General features: G+C 40.9%; 1 protein-coding gene across 7 annotated transcripts in view; it reads right to left on the minus strand.

The window, feature by feature from the left end:
- The window catches only part of St18 (suppression of tumorigenicity 18, zinc finger), a 300,859-nt gene that overhangs the window by 79,038 nt on the left and 207,224 nt on the right, over positions 1–14,597 (minus strand). The gene's annotated exons all lie outside the window — the stretch shown is intronic.

Here is a 14,597-nt window from a genome sequence, read left to right on the forward strand (position 1 = left end):
GCAGTGGATACTACGGAATGCCACTCCCTTTCTCCCTTCAGGGGCAGGGCGCTCATTTCCTCCACCTGTTGATGTTGACGGGAGCTCGTAGGCCTTGGCTGAATACATTTATGAGTATTGTCCGAGCCGTTTCACCCCAAACCACACCCCCTAAGAGAGCCCACATTCACCATTGCCTTAAGGGAGGACTGGCTCTCACAAGCCATCTAGCCTCAGACCAATCAGCAGGAGGGGTTGAGGCTTCTGTCACAACCACATTGCCATTCACCAGCACTGCAATTCAACTTCTTCTGCCCATCTGCCGCTCACACACCTAACAGGTAAAGTTCCCAAGAGCACACCCCTAAAACATCATGCATACAAATTCCTGTCTCTGAATCTGTCTCCTAGGTGATCTAACCAGGGACAACGGCAGGATAAGATGAGTCCCCGGGGGCTGAGGGCAGCTTCCCGCGGTGAGTCTGAGAAGCCCGGATGTGCCGGTGACTATGGAGATCGCTCCTGACAACCATTGATAAAGACAAGAAAATCATGAGAAACATGGCTGAACTTCCTCCTACGGGCTTCATTCTGATCTTGTAATTTCCTTCTGCAGCCCTGAGTGAGGGAGAGTAAGACAAAGCGTACAGGACACAGGGCCTTGGCTGAGGTAGGTAGGCTTGCTCTTGACCTCCTCTGAAGCAAGAAGGTGAGAACAAAATTCATGACAACCCATTTAGAAAGCCAATAGCTATTGCTGTTTGACGGTGAGAAACATGTTAGGTTACGTGAAAACACAGTGAATTTCTAGGACAATGGTTGCCATATTGATCCCTTAGGATATCCACTCATGGTGAGTCTTTCACATTATATATTCAGCTATAAAATGTAAAAAAATTCACAGATTTAAGGGACCTATTATTAGATCAGTATAATAAAAACCATAAAAGTCCGTGGCATTCTCTGTTTGTCAGGAGCTCATAATCTAAAGAGACAGAAAGTGAAAACAGAAGACAGCAGTAACTGACAGGAGAATATGCAATTAAGTTTGAAAGGGGTCATGCTGGCGCTATGTGTGACAGGAGGTGGGGCAGGAGGCACACAGGCTGGACATCTTTCCTTATGCTGTAATAGATGTGCAAGCTCACTCACCATGATCGAAGGTAACCCTCACTGAAATCTTACTCAGAGGAAACATAATCCTAATATCACACCTCAGGAAGTTAAGCTTTCAATATTTTTCCCACTGTGCATCTTACAAGATGAACAGATTATCCCAAATCCTTCCATCATTTCTGCTAAGCATTTAGACAAGTGTGTTAGTCATAGTCTTCCCCTTCAGACGTGAGTCACTTTGGGTGAAATGCTGTATTCTCTCTGAACTAATTTTTTTAATTTGAGACGAGGGTCACTTTCCTCCCTAAGCCCCCTGCCCAGCACACTTGTGCTATGGGATACGTGAACAATCTGCACACATCCGCTTGCACTGAAGTTTTAGGAAGTCAGGAGACAGAACCCTGGGGGAAAGTCCAAGTTCTGTGCATCCGTCTGAAATGGGCCTCGTGCTTCCTAAGAGAGTTAAGAGAACACGGAAAATGGCAAATTTACTTTTCTGCAGTGAAGGCTTGGAAGCTGCTGTTCATTCTGCCAGGATCACCCCGAGGGGTCTGAGAAGCTCTGTGACCACATTCGTGTTTGCAAAGCTCTGTCACACCAAGGTGTGTCCAGTAATAAACCTGTAATTTAAGCTTCTCCTATTACTCATGTCATAAATTCAGCATCTAATAAGTTGTTGCTATTTATCGATGGTTGGTTTGCTGTCATGGAACACTGACTCCATTGGCAAGGTTATTTGATAACATCAGGTTTATAAAAGGAGAGATGTTTCTCCAGAAGGCCCGAGCTAATAGATCCTTTTTTCTCTTTAATTGAGATTTTTTATGAATGACAAGTTAATTGCTTAACATCCACAACAGAGTTCTTTCTTAAAATAGTCAAGCCATTAAATAAACCACTCTGTAATAAAAATAAAAAGAGAAAAAATGAGAAGCTTTCTCTGAATCATGAGGTAATGTTTGTGTCAACTTGAAAAGTATCTCACAAACTGCCTGCTGCCCTCTGTGCTGGGTGAAGATCCTCGCTGCTGATGTCATTCTACCCCCTCTGTCAAACACATGCTTTCTGTGCCTCTGCAGCACTTGGCATCTACCTGGATTCTCAAATGTATCACTCTGAATTAGAACAGTCCTTCAGTACCCTGGAAATGTCTACAAGAGAACAGAGACTGTTTCTTAAGGTCTTTGTCTTAATAAGATATGCAGAACATGTTTGCTGATATTAAACCCACTCAGATGTAAACATAACAAGCTAGACTTCAGTAGAAACAGGAATACGGGAAATTGCCTTTTCTAGGAGACACATCAAAGCCACCCATGAACTATAGAGATGATGGAGCTGGCATTCCCCTGACTCATGTGAGCTTCTATGCTAGCTCGGTTTGCCCTGAAGTGTGATCTTGCAAGACAGCCAAGAGAAAGACAGGGGTAAAGTCCCCAGGAGCCTATGAGTAAAGAAATCCTAACTGCTCCATACAAAGATTGGTCAAATGGCCATGACACTGTGAACTGATTGTCCCCAAACTCTACTCTCCAAGAAAGTAGATCAGGGGCTGGAGATATAGCTCAGTGGTACAAGCACCTGCCTGGCAAGTGTGAGGTCATGAATTTGATTCCCAGAACGAAAACAAACAAAAAAAAAAACAAAACAAAAAACAGAGAGTGTAGATCAACCATGTAGTTTTAAAGATAATTAAACTTTTTACACAAACTAACTTTTTTTAAAATCAGCTATTCAATCATTGACTGAAAAATATAAAATTATAAACCAAAATTTGGAACACATTCTAAAATATAAATAATACAAATATATTTTCTCCAAAAATAATGTATCTTACTTAAGTAATGTGAGCACTATCACACCCTTTTTAATTGCCTGTAGGTAGACTGGACAGTTCAGTTAATGTACAGCTGCAGCTTAGCCATACAAAATATAAATAATTCTCAAATTATTTTGTATATAAAACCGCTCATTTTTGCACATTCACAATAACTAGTTTTAGAGGAAAATAAAGTGTTCCCTCTTAATTTCCCTATGTATTACTTTATCTTGTTTCAAATAGCAATTGTGCTTGCAAGAAATGGTTGACTTAAGAACTGAGGGGCCACTTATACAGAGGTTGGAGGCAAAAGGGAGTATTGTCAAAGGTGCCTGCTTCCCTTTCCCCCTTTCTATCACACACCTCTCTTAGGTCAAGAAGACTGCAAATCCTTTGATGAGGAATTGACCTGCTCAGTTTTCCCCTGCAAGAAAGTGCTACAAGCCACAACTTCAAACAAAACTCTGAAACGGAAGTATCTTCATATTACCTACAGTCCCCAGCTTGTGATAGTTCAACTTGATACCTTTTTCACTTTATAGTGACACAAAAGTGATACACATTTCAATATTGTATCTTTTCCTAGGCTAGTGCTGCATGGCATGATCTTTCTCAGGACACTGGGCAGTTTTTACAGTTAGTGACATGATCCCAAGGTGAGCAATGGAGAATCTACAGGGTGCAACTAAGAAGTTTGGTAGATTAGATATGTTACATGCATATTCAACATACTCTATTTTTAATTTAAGATGGGTTTATCAGGCAATCCCATCCTAAGTTAAAGAGTATCAGTATTTTCGAATCACTTCCAGGAAAGATGTAGAAAGCTCACCACTTAATCAACATCCTATTTAATTTGGTTTATGCTTTTGTCAGTCTTGTGAGGACTGGCATCCTGGGTGTCTTCTCCCTGACTTTATGACTGGAATGTCCCAGAGGCTACCAAGTATCTGTTACCTATCTTCTAGGCATTGTACCAGAACTTCTGTAAGTGGGGGAGAAATACAATCATTGTACACACATTTCTATGGAAAGCAGAAATGGATAATTGTTGTACATGTTGAACTTTGAAATAAACTGTAGTTATTTAATAAACAAAACAAGAGCTTTACATTTTGCAGAACCAGTATTCAGCCACAGGCAAAACTTCATTTTAACACTCATGTTTGAGTGGGAACACCAAAATGTAGTGAGTGATATTTACCATAATATGTACTTGAAAATGTCACTCCAGAACAAAAACAGCAAAGGTAATTAATATTTCATGCCTGTACCTAAATTCAAGCTTATGCAAATTAGCTAGACAACTCAGAGAGGAGAAAAGTTGTTGTGGACATTTTTAAAAATTACCTGTGTTATGCACCTATGCATCATGTCCAAACCTATCAAAGCCCAAGTTCCTGTTCACATTTTGGAGGCAGGCAAATCTCTACCAGTGAAACCAGTCTTGGTTACTTACAAGTATTTTAAAGTAGAAATCATTAGCATGTGATGAGTTGGGAGCTTCTGTGTTTCTGGAGGGCAATCACCTGCAAAAGCACTCAGACCAGGGCCAACCAGGGGCACAGAAATAGAGGGGAACTAATTTAGGAGGGCTTTCAGTGAAGGCCAGGGTACAGAAAGGTGAAATTAGCCCTGAGATGGATAAAGTACAGTTATCCTTCTATTCTCTAGAATGAACACATAGGTCAGAAGTTTGAAGGAAGAAGGAGAAAATGAAAAGAAATACAGGTGAGGGAGACAGAGTGGGATGGGAGGGAAAAGAGAGAATAAAATAAGGAGGCCAGAAAAAAGAGGGAATGAAATGAGCATATGGGACGGTGCATAGCGTATGTGTATGCTTGTGTGTATGTGTGTGTGTGTGTGTGTGTGTGTGTGTGTGTGACAGTTAGTCAAAGACTAGCAGAGCAAAGACACACAGTAACTCTGTGAGAGAGGTCAGAAGACACAGATGCACAAATAAGAGGTAAAGACTTACGGAGGGAAAATAAAACTGAAGGCGCGTACACCCGTAACACACAGGATGGCTTCCAGTAGTATGAGTCATTTAGTAGATTTGACTTTCTAAGACTTTTTTTCAAAACCATGTGCCTGTTTAAATCTAGTATTTTAAACACCAATTTCACTTTTTAACATTTACCTGAGTGCAGAAATTTGGTCCATAAATCTGTATTCCTCTTTTTACTTCCTTGAGTTAAAAACTAAAAGCCTACAGACATGTGCAAGGTCTTTGCTAAATATGGTATGGAATTGCTTGACATTGCGACTACTTCCATTTATCCGTCTGAACGTCAACAAAACTCTTCATGAAACATTGGGCAGAACTCACTAGCTTACGGGGCAATGTTTAAAAGGAGGACCATGTGTTGAAACAGTCAAGAAAGTACTAAATTAGGAGGATCACCCACTTTTGAAGTATTATTATAATTGTGTGTATATAAATGTATGTGTTACATCACTCTATGTGTGTGAGTGTGTATACATATGCATACATATGTACACACATGAATCTGTGAAGTGTTTTAGCAGCCAAGCATCCCACTGAATCAAAAATAACTTGGTTTTAAAGGCTTTCTCAGATTTAGAAGCACTCAACTAAAAATAAAGCCTGCATACCCCACGTGTCACCTCCTGTAATCCTGACCCTTATGGGCAGATCAGTGCCCTCCCTTGCAGTACCAGGTTTGCTAGGGCCAGCCCATCCCTGGCACCCTCTTTCTAGTTCCTCCGCTGGGGAAGCACAGGCACCCACTTTTCTTGTCTCGCTAGTATTAACAAGGTATCCTGATATCTCCACTCATCAGTGATAACAGACGATATCACACTGCCAGTGTCTATTCCTTAGTTTAGTATTCCACCACATACCCTTTTTGTAATAATTCATGTTCTCATTTGTGTTAAAATGTAGCTGCCATGGTAAACTTTTGAGAGGTGAGGGTCTTTAAGAGGGGAATGGGCCCTAGGGGCACTGCTTCTGAGCAAAGTAAAGTCACAATCCCAGAAATCAGTCAGTTACAAAAGGGAGAGTTTAGCTCCCTGTCCTCATTCTCTTCTCATACGATGACCTCTGCCATGGTATAATACAGCACGACAACCTCACTGGACTTGAGTCCTTGATTTTGGACTCAGTAGCCCGCAGCGCTGAGAACCATTTACCTAGTCTCTGGTATTCTGTCACAGCAGCAGAACACAGACTAAGAAACTCCCTGGAAAAGCAGCAACATGTAACACGGCTCTGAGCCCATGCTCACAGTACAGGCATTGCATCCCCTTCCCAGCACTCAGAATCAAGCAAGGTAGGCGTGTAAACACGTTTGCAAATTCTCTGGATACAGCCGGCACTGTGGGGATAAGAAACGGCTGATGAGAACATCCACTTTACTATTAGACCCACACATTAGTTGGACAGACATCTAAGTGTTAGGTGGACAGACATCTAAAAGCTACTCTGTAAGTTACTGTTCATAAGGGTTTCCCATGGCAGAGAGGGATCACAGGTCACAATCTGCTTGCACGCTTGCTCTACTGTGCTACAAGAAATCGTGCTTCATCTGTTTTAGATATGGCAATACGCTGAACATCAAAGCTTGGGTCGTTAAGGCATACAATTATTAAAAGTGAGGACATTTGGCTCTCAGGGTACATACTTTCTCTTGGCACAAAATTTTTCATTGTTTTTAAAATTATGAGAATATCTTCTTAGAGATGGACAAGTAAAAGTAAGTCCCAAGAAATGAGAAACATTGTTTCATATGGACTCAGGGGACAATCTCTGTTCTTATCTTTTTCTTTGGACATCCCTGCCCAGCCATCCACACCCACAGCAAGGCAAGAACTAGCCTGCTGAGAGAGTCTGCTCTGCGACAGTGGAATTCCCCATGGTCACATTCTTATTCTGCAAACTCAGGTCAAACCCCCAGGCAGAATGAAGTGCTTATCCCATTAGGCTGCTTACATAAACTTACTTTATGGGAATCATCACGATATTGTTGTCATGATTTTTAAGTTTTTGAGTCCCTGTGTCTTATTCCAGGGTCTTCTGGAATACTCAGAACACAATTATTCACACTTTCTCCATTAGCACCCACATACGTGCCAGGCACTATTCTAGAGGTTGTGGATATTATTAATGACATAAGAAATAACAACACCTGTTCATACAAAACATGCACTGCCATAAAAGCAGATAGACTAGAAAGAAAGTGTATAAATGGCTGGACCATGTGCAAGAAGATGAATAAATTTTCCCTGAAAAAATAAATAAGAGCAATGAGGAAAACTGAGTTGTAAACTAAAGCATGTAGTCATTCTAGAGGCTAAGGTCAGGGAAGGCCTTGCTCACAGAGAGGTGTTTGCATAAAGCCCTGAAATGAGAGGAAGTGAGACACCAGGTGTGTAGGAAACATCCCTCAGGCACAGGGAAGAGCTCTGAGGCAGTGGCAGAGCTGGTGGGCAGAGGAGGGGGCAGTGGAGAAGCAGAGAGCACAGGCTAGGAGAGATATCTTTTCCTTTGAAAACCAAGGGGGATTGGAGGGTTGATGGCTACCTTGTGAAGTAGCTGCAAAAAGAACAGAAGCAGGGAAACCTGCAAAGAGGTGCGTAACCATAATTCACGGAGGGCAAGGATGGTCTTGGGCCATGGTAACAGCAGTAGAAGTGGTGAGAAACAATCAGACTGAGAGCTTATTTTGAAACTCAAGGTGACAGGTGTGGTGGCGCATGCCTGTAATCCCAGCACTTGGGAAGCTGAAGCAGGAGGATCGTTGTGAGTTCAAGGCCAGCCTGGGCTACAAAGTGAACTCAAGGTCAGCCTGGACTGTGTAGTGAGACCCTGTCTCAAAAAAGACATACACACATACACATGCACACACACACACACACACACACACACACACACACACACGAAATTAAAGGCATCATTACATTTGGACAGATTGGATGCAGTATCAGAAGAAAGAAGTCAGGATGAGTGCAAGGGTTTTGACCTTCCCAGGGGAAGCTGTAGTCTGGCCTATTGGAGAAGGATTTGATTTCGAGTTCGCATGTATGAACTGTGAGATACTCTATGGGGCCCCCTCTGGGACTGACCACACAGGGTGAGGTTCTGGGGAGACAGAAGAGCTGGGGATGTAAATTTACTTACATGCAAGTGTACCGAAAGCCGTGTGAGATCAGCAGGGACTCGTGGCAGAGAGGATCACGGATATACCTGGGGGAGTCTGGGTTTAGAGATTGAGGACTAAGGAGAAACAAGCCAGCAGGGCTAAGGAGATAAGCTGAGAGCTGGAAGATCAGGGAACAAGTCACGTTGGGAGGTCAAGTTTCTTTGAGCACGGCCAGGAGAGTGGGAGCCTTCCAGAACAAGTTTAAGAAAGGCAGCAGTTTTCATGTCAGCTTTCACATGCCACAAGGACTCCACGCCCTTAGGGGGCTCTGCAGCAATTACCAAGAAGAGGAATCCAGGAGTCTACATTCACTCTATTCTCACGGGAGCAGACCGGGAGAGCAGTCTACGCTGTAATTTCCACAGCGGGACAACGCAGAGAGCAGGTTCTCAGGGGCATAACGCAATTGTTTCCCTACACAGCTTACTTTCCTTTGCTTTTGATTTTTTAGTGAGTCGCAGGAGATGTCTTCCCTAACCCCTGTTTGAGAATCATCTTTGCGTGAGTCTCCCCAAAGACGGTGGTGTGCTCCCCCACCTCACACTGAGAGCTGCAGTGAGGATATTAAAGAAAACCCAGCTCAAATTGTCCCCTCTGCTATCTGCGCTGTGCTTTAACTGGTGCCGGGCCTCGGGTTGCTTCTAAGTGTTACCAAGTCCTGGGAAGATCTTTGCTCTGTGCGTTGGGACCGCCCCGTTGCAGTCACTCAGCTGATCCCTCGGGAAGGGACAGTGGGAGTTGCTGCTGCACTATTGTTTACTCTTCCTGACTGAAAATGATCCAATGGGATGAACAGAGACATTAACGGAATTAGGCGCCTTTCGTTTCACATTTGATACTTTGATAAAACATACTGATGGAGGGCAACCCTCATGGAGAGCGGAAAAATGGATCAGAAACAATTACACCCAGAACAAGCTCCTTTGTAGCGGAGGGGCCAGTCGACCTTTTGCTGGCTAAACAGTCCTGGCTTTAAAGGAGCAGAACTAGATTACTGAAATGGTAGATCTCATGTTAGGTGTTCTTATCACAGTATAAAACAATTTTTAAAGAAAATAAGTAAAGGGGCAAGACTGAGCAAAAATTTAGGGATTTGGAAAGAAAACAGTTGTAGGGACTTTTAAAGAAGTCCCACAGAAACAACAGGCAAAATGGAAAAGTCTTTACAATGAATTGCTGACACTATTCTCAAAATAAACAGTGATATATAATGTACATTAAAATATTTCTCAAGTAACATGTACTTGGACTAGGGCAAATAATGAAATAGATTCCTTTTCCTTTAAAAAGGTCTGTGGGTGTATAAAAATGCAGAATTACATATGACCAGTTAAAGTTTTTGTATGATTTGTTCCTTGCTTGTTTTGTTATAATTTGTTCCCCTCAACCAAACTGTAGACCCAAAGCAGAGATCTGCTTCCTTTTCAATGGGTGGACAGATGGATGAATGAATAACAAAACAGCTATGAACCACTCAGAGTAGTCAGGGTTTTAAAACAGACAAGTAGACAAGTGCTTCAGAGGACAATGGAAAAAAACATTAGCCTGGGAGATCATGCAACATTTCATGGAGGAGGTGATACTGGGCTTGAGCCTCTAACTGGTGACTACAAATCCTGCATGGGAAAAAGTAAGAAAGAGAAGTTTGTCAAGCATGCCCAGTAACATGGCTGAGATGGAAGGAATGTTCCACAGTGTGAAACATAAAAAAGCACAGAATTAGGCGCAGGATTTCGTTAGAAACTGCTGTGCTAATGAGATTGGAAGAACAAAAATGGATGGGGGGTGAGTATTCAGACAAAAAGAATTTTCTGTTATAGGGAACAGAAAATTAACCAGGAGGAAGGTCGTGCAAGGAAAAATCCTGAGTGAAAAAATCTTCAAAGAGCAGGGGGATGACAAAGAGGAACTCAGAATACATGGCTGAGAGACTTCCCAAACATACACTATTAAAAAAGTGAAAAGAAAAGGAAAATGTTTCCTTGGTCAGGAGAGCACCAAAGAAACACACCATCGAGAGCACCAGCGGGTCTGTGCCAGAACCCCAGAGCCCAGGGAAGTTATTAGCCCATGGCTCTCTCCACTACATGAACTAGTCAGGTCCCAGTAAACATTTGCATTAGAACTATCAAAAATCTCAGCCCCAGTATTCTGACTGTAGGGAGTCGATCTGTCAACGTTGTGCACATATTTATTTCCATATATACATTTAGCAGGAAAAAATGACAAAATGTTGGAGACATTCTTTGCAGTCCTTTAGCGTAACTGAAGTGGAACCTCCAATGGGTGCAGCTTACTTAAAAGACATCCGGAAATGAATGGTCTTCCTGAGGTGTAAGTTCATGCAGTCTTTCAGAAAGGGCGGAGGAGAAATGAGCAATGGTGTTAAATGGCCTTGTGTTGTACTGGAGTTGCTCAGGAGCATACGAGGGGAGAAGATGGGGAACACAAGGAGGAACTTGTGAAGTGCCTGAGGAAGTCGACCAGAATCTCAGCATCATCCATCACCAAAACTGCGAGAGTCATGTGACACAGGGGTTGACAAAGACTTAGGATTCTGTTGAAACACAGCAATTAAATGCTCCAAGAACACAAGCTAAACGCCTACGAAGTCATCTATGAAGCCATCCAAAATGGTGTTTAAAAAGTGTCCTTACCCAAATTTCCAAATAAGATGGGAAGAATATCTAAGAAAATCTGCTTGACCTCAAACACGTCCAAGAGGTCGAAACAAAGTCTCCCGTATCAAAGCGTGTGTTTGTGCTTCACTACTATCCAAATAATGTGTTCTGCATTCTGTTCCTTTTCAGCAGACATAAATGAAAACAATCATTAGCATTCCCCAAGAATTCCTTGGTCAGAATAATTCCAAAGAAACCCAGATGCAACATTTCACAGACCTCTGCCTCCAATGAAGAGAAGAGCTTTCCTAAGTAAGCGGTGAGGTCTAGCCTATGGCCCCCAAGGCTTGAGCTTCTCAAACTTTAATACGCACATTAATTGCCTACTGGTCTTATTAAAAAGCTGCAACAGTAAGTGTGCCATGGAGTCTCGGAGCCTGTATGTCTCATAAGCTCCCAAGGACGCTGCTGCTAACTGCTGCTCCAAGATGGACGGCTGGAAGGTGACCTTGCAGGCTCAAGTTGGAAGTGACTTTTTTTCTCTTGTTTCCTGCAGCACTTTGCCTGTGTCACCACCAGTGATGTTATTACGTAAGTCTTTGGGTTTATTACTGATGCTGTTAATTACATATCCACTGAAATATCTAATATTAGGCTAGAGCCGAAGCAGCAAAATGGACAAGTAACCGAAAGACATTCATTCACAGTCATGAGCAGCAAGTTCTGCCCTATAAAGAGATGTGTGGTACAAGAAAAGAGAAGCTCAGTGGAGAAAAACACTATCTCTGGAGGCAAACTTGGATAAATCTTAAAGGAATGATGCAAACAAAGCCTCACATGCTCCTGCAGGGATGATGTTTCACCGCTGATTTCTAGAGATGTTAGGGCCTTAAACTCTCGTCTTCTATGATAGAAGCCACTGATACTCTTGTGATAATATTTGAGCACAGAAGGAGAAAAGGTAAAGAATATAAAGCACCTCCCCTGAACTTGGCTCATGAGTTAAATGCAGATAGTGTCGTCCGTCTTGCCTGTCTCACAGGCTTGCTGTATGCGCACAATTAGATGCCGTGCACATTGTTTGAACAATTCATTCAATACGCACCTATTGAGGTCCACTCAACAGCAGGTTCAATGCTAAAAGCTAACACATAAATACAGGCAGCGTTACAGATCATTGTGTTTTCTTGCTAAACTACACACTCCTTTTTGTGTTTATTCTTGTCAAAAGCTTCCTCGCTATGTTCGAAGGTACGTTTCTGTCCTAGTAAGTACAGTACAGTTAACATAGCATAATCTTCCTAGAGTACTTCTTCAGTCAGTGACAAGGCTCACAGAGCGTCTGAGTTACTCAGAGGCGTGGACCGGGAGGGTGGAGGAGGCGGGTGACTGGTCGTGCCTAATTCCCCTCCTCTGCGTGGACACTGTTCTTCTAAAATAAATCTGTACCATCAGCCAGCTGCATTGGTGTCACTTTGGTTTCCGGCACAAAGTGGGTTTTTCTTTAAGTGTCATTTTCTTGGGTTCTGATTTGCAGGTCTGGCCGGGACATTTAGAAAGGTATATCACCAACATGAATACAGTACACGCGCTACTAAATACCCAAAATGTGCTACAAGCCCTCCGTTTGGAAATGACAGTGATGAAAGGAAAGGAAAAGCTTTCTCTGTACTTTTATCCACATTCGTGACAGCTTGTGGAACAGCTATGATTAAAAATAAGTTTCTGCTCATTTTTTTCCTCTAGTTGTTGTCTCCCATTATTTTTGCAATAGGTAAGTTCTAATAAAATCCTGACTGTTAAAGGAAACTTTGCTTTCAAAAAAAGAGAGAAATTGAAAAGTAAACAATCAAGCATTACAATGTTTACCTAATAAGGCCTGAAGTAAATGAAATGAAATAGAAGGAAAAAGAAAAAAACACCTGGATCTCTAATCACAAATTGATGAAATGTTATTCTTATATATGTAATAGCTCATAAACTATTTAGCGGGTTAAAACTTCCAAGAAGATGCCAAATGGTGGGGTTTTAATGCAGTAAAAAAATAAAAAGTAAAATCAAGCCTCAAACTTAAAATTTGCATTACAAAATTTAAGCCAACAAATTGGTAAGTAGCAATAAACCACGAAAGGGCTAATGTATTTAAGAGCCTTGAATTCATTTGTCTCCCTAAGGGCTCACATAGGAAAGCCATTTCAGAGGCCAGAATATATTTTCCTAATTAGAGGAAGGGGGCTTGGCTGGTATAAAACATTTTGCCAATGCATGAGACAATTACCAATATTAGTAAATGCAATAGCATGAGGTTCCGATTAAGGATAATAGTAATAAAAGAAGAGAGCAGAGATAATGCAGTGGTCATGATTTAGAAAGACGGAGGAGAGCTTTCTCAACACCACCTGTAACCTGAATTGTGTTAGAGGAAAGACTGGAAATGCTAATAAGGAATATGATTAAAGGTGGGCCTGTGGTTATAAATTGCTTTTTTAATGGTGATGATAGTAGCTGACACAGAGTATAATAAGAAGATGAGAATGTCAGTATCAATTTTTATTAGTGCCATGAACAATATATAGTATATTTAAATTAGCTTCATTTGTATTAGTATTTTTGTAAGTAGTCTCTTGGGAAGCAATAACATGTCTAATGCATTCTAGAAAGAAGGACTAAATAAAGTTGCCAATGTTCTCTACCAAATAGCCATAATTTTTACAACAGGGAAAATATGCTGCATTTCCTAAGGATTCTCAGAATTCAGGCACATGGTCATCATTCTGGATCACAACAAATTTAAAATCGTAGTAAATTGGAAGAGTGATCATAGAGAATGGATGAATTTATACAAAAGTTACATAAAACTTAAAAAGACACTAAAAATAGAAGCTTTCATATAGGGTAATACTTTCTCCCCAAGATTTACATAGGATGTTAATTCGATTCTATTTCCGGGTCAGTTTAAATCATTGAACAAACAGATTGGCATCCATTCAGCCTAAGCACAATAATTCTGTTTAACACAAATCATAACAAAATTCAAAAGGATTGGTTAGTAATTTCTAGGAACTGGTTTTTATTAAAGTAAAATAGGAAAATCTGTATGTGAATTTCCCCAGCAATTATCATCATCTCTCTGAATTGCTCTATTGACAAATTAGGTAGAATGGAACATTTGACAAAACTAATTTTTAATGAATTAGGATAATAGGAAACATTACTTTTAAATAAGATATAGTCTTCACTCAAATTTCAGAAAATGAAGCTGTTGAAAGATAAACTACAAGGCTGCAAAGAGGAACTTTGAAAATTTAGCTGATCATGGTCCTGAGGAGTGAAATACTTTTGATTTATATTTCAAACAGTATGATCTATGGATGAAAGAAAATATAGCCTGGTGACTGCAAAGCTGGCCTAAGACTCAGAAGTTTGCATTACTTAGTAGCTGTGGACCCTTGAGCTATTTACATAAACTATTTATTTTACTTTATACCTCAGAAAATTGAAATAACCAGTTTCACCCTTATAAGGTGATTGTGAGTATTAAATGAGATAATTGAGTGATCAGGGAATCTCAAGAGTATCTGGCACGTATTAGTCTGGTTTTTAATCAGCATATATGATAATTAACTTTATATGGTCTTATAAGAGAAATAAATGAATCCAATGCTGGATAAATAAAAGGCAGTAGAGGTAGGAAAAGGAAGGGAATTGAAACGTGTTGTGTATGTGTACTAACCCCTTACAGTGAATGTCACCAGTATGTACTGCAAAAGTGCATGAATAAAAATTTCAAAAAAGTACCAGGCACATAAGACCTCAATAAATATTAGCTTTATGTAATTATTAATGTTAACATGTGCTTTAATAGAAATTTCTATTTCTTTTTTTTTTTTTTTTTTT

The sequence above is a fragment of the Chinchilla lanigera genome, unplaced genomic scaffold, assembly GCF_000276665.1.
Source record: "Chinchilla lanigera isolate Chin_1 unplaced genomic scaffold, ChiLan1.0 scaffold00053, whole genome shotgun sequence".
Lineage (NCBI taxonomy): Eukaryota > Metazoa > Chordata > Mammalia > Rodentia > Chinchillidae > Chinchilla > Chinchilla lanigera.